This window comes from Schistocerca gregaria, chromosome 6, assembly GCF_023897955.1.
Source record: "Schistocerca gregaria isolate iqSchGreg1 chromosome 6, iqSchGreg1.2, whole genome shotgun sequence".
Lineage (NCBI taxonomy): Eukaryota > Metazoa > Arthropoda > Insecta > Orthoptera > Acrididae > Schistocerca > Schistocerca gregaria.
In genome coordinates this window covers 431,036,403-431,054,061 of record NC_064925.1, presented here as the reverse complement: position 1 = coordinate 431,054,061, position 17,659 = coordinate 431,036,403, and the positions used below count along the sequence as shown (strand labels likewise).

Below are 17,659 nucleotides of genomic sequence, written 5' to 3'. Positions count from 1 at the left end.
GATCGATTATAAATAATTTATACAATGTAATTACGTGTATGTAAGTATGAAGTACTTGGTCTTTACTGGTTAAGTTCATTGAGTTGTGACGCCCACAGGCGTCACTGGATGCTGATATGGAAGGGCATGTGATCAGCACACCAGTCTCCCGGCCGTACGTCAGTTTACGAGACCGGAGCCGCTACTTCTCAATCAAGTAGCTCCTCAGTTTGCCTCACAAGGGTTGAGTACACCCCGTTCGCCAACAGCGCTCGGCAGACCGGATGGTCACCCATCCAAGTGCTAGCCCAGCCCGACAGCGCTTAACTTTGGTGATCTGACGGGAACCGGTGTTACCACTGCGGCAAAGCCGTTGGCTGAGTTGTGAAAGGAAAGTTGATATGTGTAATATATGTAATATAAAAACTTAAAAGTTGTTTAAAAATAATGAAATTTTGTAAATTATGTCTGTTTATAAAAGAAAATTTGTAATTTGAATACTGGTTTATACTTAGGGAAATTGTATGATGTAACTTAAAAGACGTAGGGAATCCCTTCCGCTACGGAAGGGGCTTGACGCGTGGGAAAAGGTGTATCTGGCGGTCAATCTGGGAGGCAAGAGAGAGAGAATACATTATGCAGTCAGTGGCTAGACGTTCTACTGTTAACAACGCGGGTGCCAGGTGAAGCATTTGGAAGCTAATTGATGTTGAAATTGCCCCGTATGTGGTTTTGGCTGTCGTATGGTGCTCTTGTTATCATGGAGTGGCTCTGAAATGAAGGGAATACGTCGCCAAGAAGAATTTATAAAGAGCATTCAACTCCAAGAGCATGGGACCACTTAGCCGCCACGTGCTTACCACCACTATTGCGCCATTACTTCACCAGCTGCAGGAGTTCAGATATGTATCACAGTATGGACCAGTATATTGATGTGAGCGTTTTTTAATAATAATTACAGTGACAAAGACTGTGTTTGCACCTTAAAAACTGTCCTAATCACAAACCAATGCAGGGTCCTGTCCTTAACGTACACATAATCGAGCATCCTGTTTCTGAAAACATAATGGTTTATTGTTGCACTAAAGGTGATAAAGTTCAGTGCTAAAAAGTTTAAATATTGTTATCAAAGTTACCTGCTTCACAGGTAGTGAGAAAGGCACGTATATTGGACTATTATGAAAAGAAAATTGTATTGATTAGTATCATGAACTATTTTCTGAAACTGATTGAGCTTAATATTCGAATAACTTGTTTTAAAGCATTAAAACACACAAATTTAAGTGAGGTTAGAAATCTACAACAGTGTAAGGTAATTAGTCTCTGAAATAGTTACAGAATTTGCCAGTAGAGTAATTGACAGTTTATGGGCCCCTAGTAAATTCTTCTCTATTATGAGAAAGTTAAACTAAAAATTGTTTTGCTAAAGAAATCTTAAGTATTTCCATGAATGAGACAGGGGAAAAAAGTGTTTGTACAGTGTTATTTATCTGCATTTGTGGAGTGTGTGTAAGTTCAACCAGGACTCTTGTCATACTTCATTTAGTCACGTGAGGTTTCTGATAACTTTTTGGTGCTGAATTGGTTAATGGTTGAGGTGGTGATTGTTATTAATAGGAGTAAAGTGCTAATTATCTTTCTGTGATTGTCAGTTTATGCAAATGAAAACTACTGCTTACCACTGGTCAGTTCGTCTGGTATTTGTGTGTGTTCATTACACTTTACAAAGAGAGAAAGAATGAAACTCCCTTTCATTAAATTATATTTAAATTATTTGAGATTAATGTTACAAATGATTATTCCTAATTAAGTTGGCGACCGTTTGTTATTTCATTTGTATGTGTTTACTACCTTATTTATCTTCAAAGTCTTTCAGTTTTCTATTAATTGCCATACTAACGAAATTCATGTTTGATAGCCTCTATCCAGTAGGTAAACACACGGTCAAATACAAAATTCCTCCCTGAGTGTAACACTTATTGTGTGTTGGTGTCATATTTAGGTGTTGACGTACACTACAGGTGTTATACGGTGACTTCAGTGTAATTATTAGCTTGAATTATAGTGTCATTTTCATTCGTCTCATTGCGTATTTCTTTCAGATACCTTCTATACTTTGTAGCAGTTCTTTCTATGTCACTTGATAGTGACACATCAAGCGAAAGTTACTTTCGTCCATGAGTTTTGCACACCACTGTACGATACTGTAGGATATTATACTGTGAAAATTATTCTCATAGTACAGATTGCAGTATTTAGTTTCTGAACTATATGTTGAATGCGATATTTCCAAGAGAGATTTTCAGTTGTCATTAGTTCTAATAATTTAAAATATTCTAATTAACAGAATAGTTACTCACCTTGAGACAGTTAAATTTCGCTTTTACATGCGTTCTGTGTCAGAAACAGACTGCTCTGTGTTAGCAGTAGCAGCAATTAAACGTCATTTTTTGCATTAGAAAAAGAGAGCTAATGTTATGTACAAATTTATTTGCATTACATTCAGCATCATTGTGAAAGACAGTTACATAATCCGGAGTAGAGTTTTTTTTTTTTTTTTTTTTTTTTTAAGCAGCAGATCGTTGGTATACATTTACAGATAAAAACATACGACCCAGAACATAATGCCAGGAATCCGCAGCCCTCCCCATTCCGTACTTCACTTTACAACAACCCAATCGGGTTAAAAACTGTATTTTGACGTTTAAGGACAAATTTACATTTCCTTTTATTTCTACATATGACCGGTTACTCAGCTTTACGCCTAGTTATTTATTGTTTACATTTACACAAAAGTAAATAAATCAAATACTTTTATTAAATCACGAAATGGAGATGTTGCATAATGACTATTTCATCATTTCCATTTCCTTCGCAACTTTTTCTCAAAGAAACTCCCGTAACCAGTATTTGCCACATATTGCAGAAAGATTCTACTGCCTCAAACGTTCCTCAAGTATATGGACCGTATGGATAAAGCAAGAGTAATTCGGTCTTGTATATAAGCCTATGGAGAATCACTTTTCTCTCGTTCGATTTGCAAGTGGAACAGGAAAGAGAATGAACGGCAGTGGCATACAGGACCCAGCTTCATGTACTGTACAGGGACTTGGGTAGTATATATGTAGGTGTAGACGAATTACGCACGAACTCTCAAATCTCTTTTAAAACAATGACCCACATAACCTCTTTAAGTATTGCAAAGGAAATTTCTCTGGATGTTTCGATTCTTCTGCTAGAGTAGAAAATGAAAAAGAATCACATCAATTCGAATTTGGCCAATACTGTCTGGGAGCCATACGTGTAAGGCTGCGTTCACAGTCTCACAGCAACGGTCGCCAGACGCCGTCGCCAGAGCTCACCGATAACATCGGCCGACAGCTCGGTCACAGTGGATCCGACTCCCTCGACAGAATCAACGAGGTTACAATCAACTCTGACGTGACGAGTACCGTAGACGTCTTCCTCAGTTACTGGAATAATCAGACAAGTTTTACGAATAAACTTTCAATTACATACTTGAGATGATTCGAGGTGACGTCGAAGAGCAAGATTACAAACACCCAGCATAATTTCAAATAAATTCAACAACACAGACACGTATCAATTAACCTTCAATGACTGCCATTCAGCATTTGTCTAGAAGGCAAATATAAATTTCAGAATAAGACACCCTGAACACCTAAAACGCTGAAAACTGGAAACACGTACATTACACCTGCATATAACAGAATCGCCACCATACTGTCATAAAAACGTCAGTAAGCAGTTCCAATAATTCGTAGACAGCTAATGCCCACTTAGTACAACCCAATAAAGTAACACATAATGTGTTGAGGTTATAGTTTAGCCCTAAAATTCCTGGTACGGATTTTTGCCTGTGTTTTAAGTGTAAACATAAGGCTGAAATGGCTAGGGAGCCACGGAACATGCATAATGTGATAGAAGGTAAAATTCACTTGTATTGTATTGTATTGTATTGTATGTTAACCGGGGACCTAGAAACGACGGAGAGGCTCCTGCCCCGCCGCAGTCGCAGTGGACCACAACCCCACGACGACCACCGCAGTCCGCTTCACCTCAACTCCGTCCCACACCGAAACCAGGGTTATTGTGCGGTTCGGCCCCCAGGGAACGTCTCATACCAGATGAGTATAGCTCCTATGACTGCGTGGTAGAGTAATGGTGGTGTACGGTACGTGGAGAACTTGTTCGAGCAGCAATCGCTGACATAGTGTAGCTGTGGGGGAATAAGGGGAACCAGCCCGCATTCGCCGAGGCAGATGGAAAACCGTCTAAAAACCATCAACAGACTGGTCGGTTCACCGGACCTCGACACAAGTCCGCCGGGCGGATTCGTGCCTGGGACCAGGCGATCCTTCCCACACCGGAAAGCCGTGCGTTGGATCGCACGGCTATCGGGGCGGGCACAACATTCACTTGATTATTATTAAATTTTTAATTTGTTCGAAACTTGTGCTTTCCAATAAAGTAGCGATTTTAGACCATAGGTTCCGAGGCATGCCTCTGTTATTATACACTCCTGGAAATTGAAATAAGAACACCGTGAATTCATTGTCCCAGGAAGGGGAAACTTTATTGACACATTCCTGGGGTCAGATACATCACATGATCACACTGACAGAACCACAGGCACATAGACACAGGCAACAGAGCATGCACAATGTCGGCACTAGTACAGTGTATATCCACCTTTCGCAGCAATGCAGGCTGATATTCTCCCATGGAGACGATCGTAGAGATGCTGGATGTAGTCCTATGGAACGGCTTGCCATGCCATTTCCACCTGGCGCCTCAGTTGGACCAGCGTTCGTGCTGGACGTGCAGACCGCGTGAGACGACGCTTCATCCAGTCCCAAACATGCTCAATGGGGGACAGATCCGGAGATCTTGCTGGCCAGGGTAGTTGACTTACACCTTCTAGAGCACGTTGGGTGGCACGGGATACATGCGGACGTGCATTGTCCTGTTGGAACAGCAAGTTCCCTTACCGGTCTAGGAATGGTAGAACGATGGGTTCGATGACGGTTTGGATGTACCGTGCACTATTCAGTGTCCCCTCGACGATCACCAGAGGTGTACGGCCAGTGTAGGAGATCGCTCCCCACACCATGATGCCGGGTGTTGGCCCTGTGTGCCTCAGTCGTATGCAGTCCTGATTGTGGCGCTCACCTGCACGGCGCCAAACACGCATACGACCATCATTGGCACCAAGGCAGAAACGACTCTTATCGCTGAAGACGACACGTCTCCATTCGTCCCTCCATTTACGCCTGTCGCGACACCACTGGAGGCGGGCTGCACGATGTTGGGGCGTGAGCGGAAGACGGCCTAACGGTGTGCAGGACCGTAGCCCAGCTTCATGGATACGGTTGCGAATGGTCCTCGCCGATACCCCAGGAGCAACAGTGTCCCTAATTTGCTGGGAAGTGGCGGTGCGGTCCCCTACGGCACTGCGTAGGATCCTACGGTCTTGGCGTGCATCCGTGCGTCGCTGCGGTCCGGTCCCAGGCCGACGGGCACGTGCACCTTCCGCCGACCACTGGCGACAACATCGATGTACTGTGGAGACCTCACGCCCCACGTGTTGAGCAATTCGGCGGTACGTCCACCCGGCCTCCCGCATGCCCACTATACGCCCTCGCTCAAAGTCCGTCAACTGCACAAACGGTTCACGTCCACGCTGTCGCGGCATGCTACCAGTGTTAAAGACTGCGATGGAGCTCCGTATGCCACGGCAAACTGGCTGACACTGACGGCGGCGGTGCACAAATGCTGCGCAGCTAGCGCCATTCGACGGCCAACACCGCGGTTCCTGGTGTGTCCGCTGTGCCGTGCGTGTGATCATTGCTTGTACAGCCCTCTCGCAGTGTCCGGAGCAACTATGGTGGGTCTGACACACCGGTGTCAATGTGTTCTTTTTTCCATTTCCAGGAGTGTATTTCTCACCTTCAAGATGCCACAACCTCCTTATTTCCTGCACTAAACTTAAAAATTTCTCTCACTCCATGTTTTGCGTGTAAGAACGTTGCCCAATTCGACTGAAAAAAACAGGAACTGAATTGAATTCCAACGACAGTCGTCCTACGTCAATAGGTTCGGGCGTTGAGATCGGTTGCACTGAGACGGTGCACGTACTGGCGTACTGATTCGAAAACATCAGGCGTCCTCGGCCAACGTCCGCCGTCGGCAGAGTGTCCCGATATCGGTGCCACTGTGACAATAGCCTAAGATGTATAAATTCCTTGATGACTGTCTGGGAGGACACAGGTCACTGTGTGAAGCAAGTTCCCGTAACAGTATCAGCGCACCAGCGCCCAGCAAAAGTAGAATGTCTCTGCAATAGGACACAATGTATAGCGGCACGATTCATATCCCATGCTGGCAATCCACATTTAGCTTTTCTGTAATTACGCTAATCCATTTCACGTGAAACCCGGGTTTATGCCTTCAAAGAGTCTGCTCCTGATTGGCATTCTTATCCTTGTCCATCTGATTCTTCTTCCCCCTTATTACTGATCAAACAGTCCACGAGACAATCTCTGAGGTTTCTCCTTTCTTACATCCTTCCTTCTACTGGAAGAATTGCAACGAGTACTTTTCTGGAATAAAAAAATTGTGACCGTTCGGTCCCACTTGCAATGCGGTGCCATGCTACTTGGGCCCTTCCCATATCCGTTGTAACTTCGGTAGGTTGTATCAGCTTCGAAGGTCCCTTTAGCTGTTCGATGGGCCTAGATGCATTGAGCGAATGAGTTAAACTTGAACAAGGGACCCCACTCTCTCCACTGCTTAACTTCCTCTCTTATTTATAGGTGTGCCAGTTCCACTAACTTCGCACGCAAACACACACACACACACACACACACACACACACACACACACACACACACACACACACACACGCACAAAACTCTCATCTAACTAGTTCGACGTCAGCAGAAGACGTGAAACCTATACTCTCGATAATTCTTGAAGATTCAAAGTTGAGGTGCAGCAGACCTTTTTGTCACGAAACAACAAAAAATAAATGTTCATCAGTTGCTTCAAATACCTGCTTCTATTAAATAGGTTAATTCATTTAACAGGGTAATACAATGTTAGCTTTAGCTAATACACTACTGGCCATTAAAATTGCTACACCACGAAGATGACGTACTACAAACACGAAATTTAACCGACAGGAAGAAATGCTGTAATATGCAAATGATTAGCTTTTCAGAGCATTCACACAACGTGGGCGCCGGTCGGAGTAGCCGAGCGGTTCTAGGCGCGTCAGTCTGGAACCGCGCGTCCGCTACGGTCGCAGATCCTGCGTCGGGCATGGATGTGTGTGATGTCCTTAGGTTAGTAAGCTTTAAGTAGTTCTAAGGTCTAGGGGACTGATGACCTCAGCTGTTAAGTCTCATAGTGCTTAGAGCTATTTGAACCATTTGAACACAAGGTTGGCGCCGGTGGTGAAACCTACAATGTGCTGACGTGAGGAAAGTTTCCAACCGATTTCTCATACACAAACAGCAGTTGACCGGCGTTGCCTGGTGAAACGTTGTTGTGATGCCTTGTGTAAGGAGGGGAAGTGCGTACCTTCACGTTTCCGACTATGATAATGGTCGGACTGTAGCCTATCGCGATTGCGGTTTATCTTATGGCGACATTGCTGCTCGCATTGGTCGCGATCCAATGACTGTTAGCAGAATACGGAATCGGTGGGTTCAGGAGGGTAATACAGAACGCCGTGCTGGATCCCAACGGCCTCGTATCACTAGCAGTCGAGATGACAGGCATCTTATCCGCATGGCTGTAACGGATCGTGCAGCCGCGTCTCGATCCCTGAGTCAGCAGATGGGGACGTTTGCAAGACAAAAACCATCAGCAAAAAAACAGTTTGACGACGTTTGCAGCAGCATGGACTATCAGCTCGGGGACCATGACTGCGGTTACCCTTGACGCTGCATCATAGACAAGAGGGCCTGCGATAGTGTAGTCAAAGACGAACCTGGGTGCACGAATGGAAAAACGTCATTTTTTCAGATTAATCCAGGTTCTGTTTACAGCATCATGATGGTCGCATCCGTGTTTGGCGACATTGCGGTGAACGCACATTGGAAGCGTGTATTCGTCATCGCCATACTGGCGTATCACCCAGCGTGATGGTATGGGGTGCAATTGGTCATACGTCTCGGTCACCTCTTGTTCGCATTGACGGCACTTTGAAGAGTGGTCGTTACATTTCAGATGCGTTACGACCCGTTGCTCTACCCTTCATTCGATCCCTGCGAAACCCTACATTTCAGCAGGATAATGCACAACCACATGTTGCAGGTCCTGTACGGGCCTTTCTGGATACAGAAAATGTTCGACTGCTGGCCTGGCCAGCACATTCTCCAGATCTCTCACCAATTGAAAACGTCTGGTCAATGGTGGCCTAGCAACTTGCTCGTCACAATACGCCAGTCACTACTCTTGATGAACTGTGGTATCGTGTTGAAGCTACATGGGCAGCTGTACCTGTACACGCCATCCAAGCTCTGTTTGAGTCAATGCCCGGTCGTATCAAGGCCGTCATTATGGCTATCGTACCTGCGCTAGAGGGAGCTTAATTTAATGATTACTTACAGAGGGTAATACAATTTTAATTTTAGCTAATACATAAGACGTTCTTGAAATTATCTCTGTAATTGCCGTCACCAAAAACCATGCCACACACTCTATTTTTAGGAACGTTATTTATGTACGAGTGTGTGCTTTAGCGTGTAGCTTAGCTCTATGTTTTTTTTTCCATTCACTGAAATTCAGATATCGCTACAGATTTCAAACAAGTTCCCTCAAATTTTTAATTTTTGTAAAACTGAATTCTTAACGCAATGTCCTTCAGGACACGCAGTCCCTCTCGTACCAAGTTTTAGGACTAAGTCTTGAAAGAACTTCAAGTATACCAGATTCCAAAGCCTTTGACAGACCGGCATTCGTTGCGTAGCGTCGTGCGGCCAATAAGAATGGTACTATTTGAGCGTACTTACGTTTCCAGCCTATTGTAAGGGGGAGTCTAGCGTGGGAAACTGAGCCAGTAGCTCACGCCGAGAAGAAAGGTATGCAGAATCAAAGTGGAATAAGTTTGTCTTGGAAACAAATGTGACAAATATCGACTGGAGAGAAGTGGAAGTACACTAAAAATAAAAATATTAATAAAATAATTCAAGGAAAGATAGTAATAAGAATGATGTTGTGTTCGGGTTTAATGGTTAATAATCGCCTGTGCATCAGAGGAATCAGTAATTGTCCGTATGAGTTTTTATGTAAACTTTGAAAATTCTCATGGAGAAATTTCCACAATCGCAGTAACCTGAGTGAAACAGTGTTTTAAACATAATGACGAATGCTAGCAAAAACTGAAGTATAGTACAGTTTAAATTGGCGTCTAACAAACAGTGACTAGAGCTACAAGTGTCGTTCATCAAAATTGTTTAATATAAACTGTGTGCATCCTACCGTCTATGTAATTATAATATAATCAATCTGTATTAAAATCAAAACAGGGATTGGTAATAATCACAGATATTAACATTCCGTTGCTTACCTGAATGAGAATATTTCGCCCCCCAAAACAAATAATATTAAATTTGCCACCGTTAATAACGGTCGAAATATAGTAGCCTACAACTAGCCTATAAAAATCGTTATCATGCAGATATTCAACTATGGTGAAATCATAGTTCACGTACAAAACGTACATGTGTCAATAACAAAACAAGCAACGTTCATCCCTAACTGTGTCCATAACCTCATAAAAAATACTGTTGCGTAATATAAGTAACGTCTGCAATAACCAGCGCTGATCGTAACGAACAACATCCAATTTGCAACCCAAGTTAGGTAAGGCACCCAATGTAAGGAAGCTACTTATCCAGTAATCGTAGCTCTCTGAGGCCTTGATTCATATGACTACATCACTTGATACTGAGGTGAAACATTGCAGGCGAGTGCTGTTTGGCTAATGGGCACGCAGGGTAGTACCTTACGTGCATTTAAATGTTATTCTACTACCCTTGGAAAGTACTGCTTTACTAGACACGTGCAAAACCGCAAGAATCACCCTTGGGCAAGATGACGTAGTCTGGAATTATGATACGATTAGCGCTGGCGTGACAGGGTTCAAAATCCTTCTACATCTGAGTACATTGGCTGCAAGTCACTGTAAATCATTCTACATCTGCGTACATGGTCTGGAAGCCTCTGTCTGGGGCTAGGCTCTGCTTTTCTGATCTATCCGGAGCGAAGACCCGTGTTCCTATGTGTGAGACCTTCACTCCCATATCTTGATCTTACGCAAAATGTACGTTGGACTAGCAGTCTGCTGTGAATGCTGGTTCTATAAACTCTCTCAATAGCATATCATGAAAAGATTATCATCTTCCCTCGAAAGATTACTATTTAAGTTCTTGGAGCACTTCCCTAACGGCCTCGTGCTGATCGAACCGACCAATAACAAAGCTAGCAGCACTCCTCTGCATTGGCCCGATGTTTTACTTTAATGCTTTCTGGTAACGATTCGAAAGAATGGAGATGTGCTCAAGAATGGGTGGTGTAATCGTTCTGTACGCAGTCTCCTTTATACCTGCGCTGCTTATTGCTTTTCTACTCGACACAAAAGTCGGCTGGCTCGCACATACTTCCTCTGTGGTATCCTAGGACGTCAGCTAGACTGCAACACAGCTAAAGCTGATGGGTTGCCATAACGACGGGCATCAACCACCAAAATAATAACTTTTTAAAAATTGGATAGTAACAGTAGAATGAAATCTTGTTGTAGAAGTGCTAAACAGCCAATCAGTTCCAAATTGTAAGGTTTATTAAAATCTCATTAGCATGGTTTCAGCATTCATAAAACCGTCTTCTTCAGAAGAAAAATATGTGGAAGGTTTATTAAAATTCCTTTACCGTGGTTTCGACGTTTATAAAAACGTTTTCTTAGAAGGAAAATATGGACAGCTGGATTACATGTTGTGGCAAAGGTAGGTTAAAATATAACTGAAAGGCGTGTCCAAATATAAAACTTTTCACCTCCTTAGTGTAAGCGTTGTGTACGTGTCGCTAGTACACTAGCTTCTCATTGGTGAGCAAGTACTATTTGACGACAACCATCCTGTGCATCTTTTAATTTAATATAGAGGCGAAAATTTTATATCTGAAGACATCTTTCGGCTCTATTTTAACGTACCTGAGCGGCAACATGTAATCTAGTTGTCCGTATTTTCCTTCTGAAGATGACATTTTTATAAACGTTGAAACTATGGTAAAGGGATTTTAATAAACCTTACAATGTCGACGTGATTGGCTATGTACTATTTCTAATAGAACAAAACACTGACCGCGGTAAACCAACAATAAAGAATAACACCTTCCCGTGTCCACCACTGGTAAATAACACATTTATCGGCGAGCCAAGAGAAGATAACTAATATCAAACACAGGTGTGACCGACGTACATCAACAATAAATAAAAACAGCTGTCTGTATCCACAACAGCCGGCCGAGGTGGCCGAGCGGTTCTAGGCGTTTCAGTCCGGCACCGCGCGACTGCTATGGTTGCAGGTTTGAATCCTGCCTCGGGATTGGATGTGTGTGATGTCCTTAGGTTAGTGAGATTTAAGAAGTTCTAAGTTCTAGGGGAGTGATGACCTCAGATGTTAAGTCCGATAGTGCTCAGAGCCATTTGAATTTTGTGTCCACAACTGGTAAATAACTCATTTATCGGTAGGCGACGAGAAGACAACTAGTATCAAACATAGGTCTTAATTCGAGGAAGATACCCCTGAGAAATTACCTTTGGAGCACATAATTGCATGGCAGTGGGACATGGACTGTGGCAAAACCGGAGCCAGAGAGAATCTTAGCATTTGAGATGTGATGCTACAAACGAATATTGAAAATTAGGTGGAGTGTAACGTAAGGAATAAGAGGTTTGTACGCAGAATCTGTGAGTAGAGGAATATATGGAAAATATTGGCAAGAAGAAGGAACACGATGGACCGACATCTGTTAAGATATCATGGAATAACTTCCATGGTACTAGAGGGGGTTGTGGAGGGTAAAAACTGTAGAGAAATACAGACATCGAATAATCCCAGCAAATAATTGAAGACGTGGGTTGCGAGTTCTACTCTGAGATGAAGAGGTCCCGCATCAAACCAGTCAGAAGAATTACGAGCGAAACACAAAGATAAAGGCGGGCCTATGGAAGGCCACGCGCAAAAATTGCATCGCCAGCATCGCCAAGCACGACGCCTTCATCGCCACCAGTGGCGCTGCAGTTACGTCCTGTTTTCTCTACGTTGGCCATGTACCCACCGAAGGACGGAACTAGTACCTTTCCGCTCAGCATGTATTTAAGAAGCCGCCATCACCAAGCCAGTCAGTTACTAACTCAGCAGAATGTAGGATATTGAAGTCCAGCCAGCATCATGACGGCTACAAGTGTGTAGATATCACTCTCACCAGTGACCACTCTCTCACTGGACTGTACCGTTAATGGACAACAAATTACAAATTCTAATTATACCCCAGCGAGGAAGTTTCTAGTTGGCCTTAGCTCAAGAGTTTAACTGTCTAGTTGACGTGGTTGAATAGTGATTAATTGAGTATTATTCAGACTTGGCGTTTCAAGTGGCCTCTGTATTTCTACTTAAAATTCACAGAATATTAGTTTTTAGAGTGACTCAGTTTTACATTGTGTGGGCTTGCCGTCCGAACTAATTTCTGTATTGTGATTAATTGTATGTACAATGCCGTAAATAAAAGTATTTGTTCTGTATATGCTGCCTGGGAATATCAATTAGTACGTATTTTCCGATTCTGGTGACATCATCCCTTCTTGATTCTAGTCTCTTGATGTTCTCGTATTTTCTGATAGCTTTTAATTACATTCCATCATTTCCACCGTCGAAGTGGCTCAATAGTTAGACGTATTCGGGAGGACGGTGGTTCAAACCCCTGCCCAGCCACCCAGATTCAGGTTTTCTGTGATTCCCCTAAGTCGCTTAATGCAAATGCAAGGATGACTGCTTTCAAAAGAGAAGCGCCAGTTTCTTCTCCCCTACTTTCCCAACACGACCTTGTGCTCTGTCTCTAGTGGTCTCGGCGTCAGAAGGACATTAAACTCCAAATTTCCCTACTTTTACAACACTGCGCTGTACGATCATTTCGTGCAGCCGTCCGCTCGGTAGAGATAGACATGTGACAATTTTTAACTGAGTCATCCTCCGCTAGGACTCTGTCCAGTACATCAGAGCTCCAGAATAGTAGAAAATCGTTAGGTACTGGCAATGATTCACTTCAAATAATAAATAAATAAATAAATAAATAAATAAATTTTATGTGTATTAGAGCTTAACGTGCCGTCAACTGCGAGAAGATGATGTAGGGGTTCGGCATGCCCGTTCCGAATGGGAAATGAGCCATACTGGTATTCGCTGAGGTAACTGAGGAAAACCACTCAAACCGTAAAAGGATGACTGGAGTGGAATTTGTACCCCACTTCTCCTGAATGAGCGGTCTGGCTCACGGAAATGTAACAGCTGAATCATCCCATAAGTAAATTTAAAACCTGCACCATGAAAAAACAAATGACGTTATTAACGGTCGTTTCTTGAGAGTGGAACGTCACACTGTTTTACCTCATGAGTCAAAACTTTGGTACTGAAAATTGTATTTCTTAGTGTATGTGGCCACCCGTATATATTACTATCTTAAAGGCCATAAGAGGAGAAATATGAGTCTCCTTTCATTTTGCTTAGTTTGCTGCATCCTATACGAGTCACTTTCGCGATGTATCTATAACGTGTGGAACAAGCCAGTTGATTTAGAGATACGACTTGTCTCAGGCTATTTATTTCATTTTCAATTGTTTTAATCTTAATTCATTCTGAAATTCGTCTATGTAGTAGAAGGTATCGTCAAGCAAAAGTTATTTTAGCTTTCGTTAAATGGTGTTTGTTGTCTACCACCGTAATTAACTCACAAGGAAGGAGGGCAAACATTGTTGTGGTTGCATACTTTGCTCCCTTTGTCGTGTTTACGCCACACTGCGGGGCATGATTAGTTGTTTGTATAGAATTGTTTTCGCTATTGTTGCGGTGCGAGCCGATAGAGTGACGGGTTACCCACTCCACAAATGACCGATAGTCGCGACACCTGGATCCAGAGTGTAGGAAAGCTGTGGTGGTAAAACATTTTGTTCATGAGCACGGCACACCGGAGGAACTCCAGTAACGAAACTGGTGGCTCTATTCACAACCCCTGGTTGACCCCTGAATGACTTATTAAAATACAGCTCTAACAATTCTAAAATCTTTGCCCATGCTAACTCTTTATAATAGCAGTTTCATTTATTAAAAATAAAGCTGCAAAAGATAACATATGCTTTAGAACAAATATAACGAATATCGTCAGAGATGACCAAACTATCACGAAAGTGAGCCCTACACGAGCAGATTGGAAACAGTGCTAGCCTTCTATTAGTCATCAATCAGCCATTGTGAAGTGAACATGAAGATCAATCAGGCAGCTCTGGTGATGTGATTGCGTATCACTCACCACCGAATGAACTAGTAATTTTCGTGTAAGTGAAAGTGATATAAATGATAATTTTGCCTCCATAAGCTACTTCATATAAGGGACAACTTACAGCGTTGACACAATTAAATGCAGTAATGTACAGCAGCTGGAAGATTCTTCTGTAGGAGATACTGGAAATGAAGAACAGCTATGCTTTCTGTACGAGAGTATCGTCGTCACTAACAGAGGCCATTTTTGTTCCAAGCATTAAGAGCTGACATATTCTGAAATTTGGAAATTAGGGAAGAACTGATTAGGAGATGTAAGACAGTTGGGAGAAGAAGTCGAGGAAGACCGACAACGCGAAGGTAACCATAATGGGCACAACAGAAAAAGGCCTAATTCTTGAAGTAAAGACGATGAGATGTGTTAATTTTTCTGAAGGGTGCTTTTATTTTCAAACTGTAATTTGTTCTTAACAACATATTTAATGAGTGAAGCTATTATTAATATGACTAATGCTTTAAGTGTCTGTTTATACGGAGTTCTAGGATGTACACCACATATTACCCTTGTAGCACGTTTGGAATTTTCAAGTACTTTAACGTTACAGGATATTTTCATCTTAAATATCAGTAATCATACGCTGAACAAATGTTACTGACCTCAAGCGTTTGGTAAAAATCTACAAGGAAGGTGAATTCCAACTGAAATTATTGTCAATATTGTCAATATTGAACACAGGAATTTTGAACAGGATTAGATCACGTTAGAGTAGATTAGATTCAGTTTTAGTTCTGTAGACAAAAATAATTAGATTATTTTCGTGTGTGTGGAGCATGTTAGAAAATATAACACAAAAACATAAAACATTTGAATATAATACCTACCACCCTGATCAATTGTCAGGACATTGTCGAAATAGGTGATTACAATGCAGTAAACTGTAAAGCTAATATTTACAGAATTAACAAGCTGTCAGGATGGAACATTGTTATGCACTAATAATACATTTATCATAGTTTAAATACCTGATCTTTACTGTTGTGACCAAGTGCTGTCAAAAATCAAATCTGATAGACATTTTTACTTAAGCTGGCTTAACAGTCTCAGTTCAGATACTCATCTACAGAGTAGAAGGAGTTGCCTATCAAAAATATTCACACTCTGTTTAAACTGTGCTTTATTTGAAACCAAGTTTTAAATGGTTACTGGAAATTTATTGAAAATGTGTGTTCATCAATATTGGACCCCTTTTCGCATCCAGGTATGTGATTTTAGGTTTTTATGTAGATTGTTCTTATTCCTAGTATTGATACTATGTATTGAACTATTGGTTGGAAATAGAGATATATTACTTGCAACAAATTTCATTAAGGAATAAACAAACTGAGAAGCAGCGGTTAGAATACAAAGTTCCTTGAACAGGTTGCTACGTGATGTTTTTGAATTTACGCCAGAAATGATTCTTATTACACGCTTTTGCACCCTAAAACTTTTGCTCTGTTTGATGAGTTGCTCCACAATATGATCCCATATGACATAATAGAATGACAGTAAACAAATTATGAAAGTTTTTTTATATTTATGTCTACTAAATCTGACATCATTCTCACTGCAAATACAGACTTGTTTAGGCACTTGAGCAATTTTGTGGTATGCCCTTCCCAACTGTATTTATTATGAAGTTGTAATCCCAGAAATTTAACACTGTCAACCTCTTCGAACCACATGTCTTCATATGTTATACACATGATGGAAGGAAATCTCTTACAGGTTATGTTCTGCATATAGTGGGTCTTCTCAAAGTTTAATGACAGTGAATTAGCTTTAAACTTATTAATGTCAGTGAAAATTTGATTAGCTGCTATTTCTAAATCTGTACTTGACTTTCTACTTATTTCTATGTTTTGATCATCTTTAAACAAAATAAATTTAGCGTATGGCAATGTAACAGATGAGAGGTCATTAACATATACAAGAAAAAGCAATGGACCCAAGATAGAACCTTGAGGAACACCACATGTAATTAATACCAATCACATGAAGACTGACTGCTTTGGGCACAGGTATTTTTCAATGACACCTTTGTTTCCTGTTAGACAGATAAGACTCAAACCATTTGCAGCATTGCTGGCGACTCCATAATATTTGAATTTGCTTAAGAGAATGCTGTGGTTCACACAGTCAAAAGCTTTTGACAGGTCACAGAAAATGCACATAGCATCTAATTTATTATCTATTGAATTAAGTAAGTTCTCATTGTAAGTGTAAATATCTTTCTCTACATCAGAACCCTTAAGAAATCCAAACTGTGACTTGGATAATATATTATTTTCAGTCAGATGCTTAAAGAGATGCCAGAACACAACCTTTTCAAATATTTTTGTGACAACTGGCAAAAGTGAAATTGGTCGATAGTTTGATGACAACTCTTTATCCCCCTTCTTGTAAAGAGGCTTAACTTCAGCACTTTTTAGCCAGTTTGGAAACTTTCCACTGATAAGAGATTGATTACACAAATAACTTAAGGCAGAAGCCAACTCACATGAGCACTCTTCGATTAATTTCATTGATATGTTATTGTACCCACTGTAATACTTAGATTTTAAGGATTTTATGATGGATGCCACTTCTTTGGGAGATTTGAGTGTCATTTCCATTTTACTGAAGCTATTTTTAAAGACTGGTCACAGACACTCAATTGCGCTATTGTTCACCGAACTTGATAATCCTAAGCTCTCAGTAACAGAAATGAAGTACTTGTTTAAGAGGTTTGCAACACTATGTGCATTTGTTACTAAAGTCTCATTTATTTTTAGAGTTATCTGTTCCTCTTTCTTTTTGGCCCCACCTCTCTCTGTCTTCACTACATCCCATACAGTTTTTATTTTGTTGCCTGATGTAAACCACTGACGATTAAAATTGCTACACCAAGAAGAACTGCAGATGATAAATGGGTATTCATTGGACAAATATTTTATACTAGAACTGACATGTGATTACATTTTCACGCAATTTGGGTGCAAAGATCCTTAGACATCAGTACCCAGAACAACCACCTCAGGCCATAATAACGGCCTTGATACGCCTGGGCATTGAGTCA

At 41.6% G+C, this 17,659-nt stretch overlaps 1 protein-coding gene and 1 pseudogene across 2 annotated transcripts in view; both read right to left on the bottom strand.

Moving 5' to 3' along the window:
- LOC126278026 (centrosomal protein of 104 kDa) overlaps positions 1–17,659 on the bottom strand; it is a 400,804-nt gene that overhangs the window by 226,735 nt on the left and 156,410 nt on the right. The window lies entirely within an intron of this gene.
- LOC126279771 (5S ribosomal RNA) lies at positions 240–357 on the bottom strand (annotated as a pseudogene).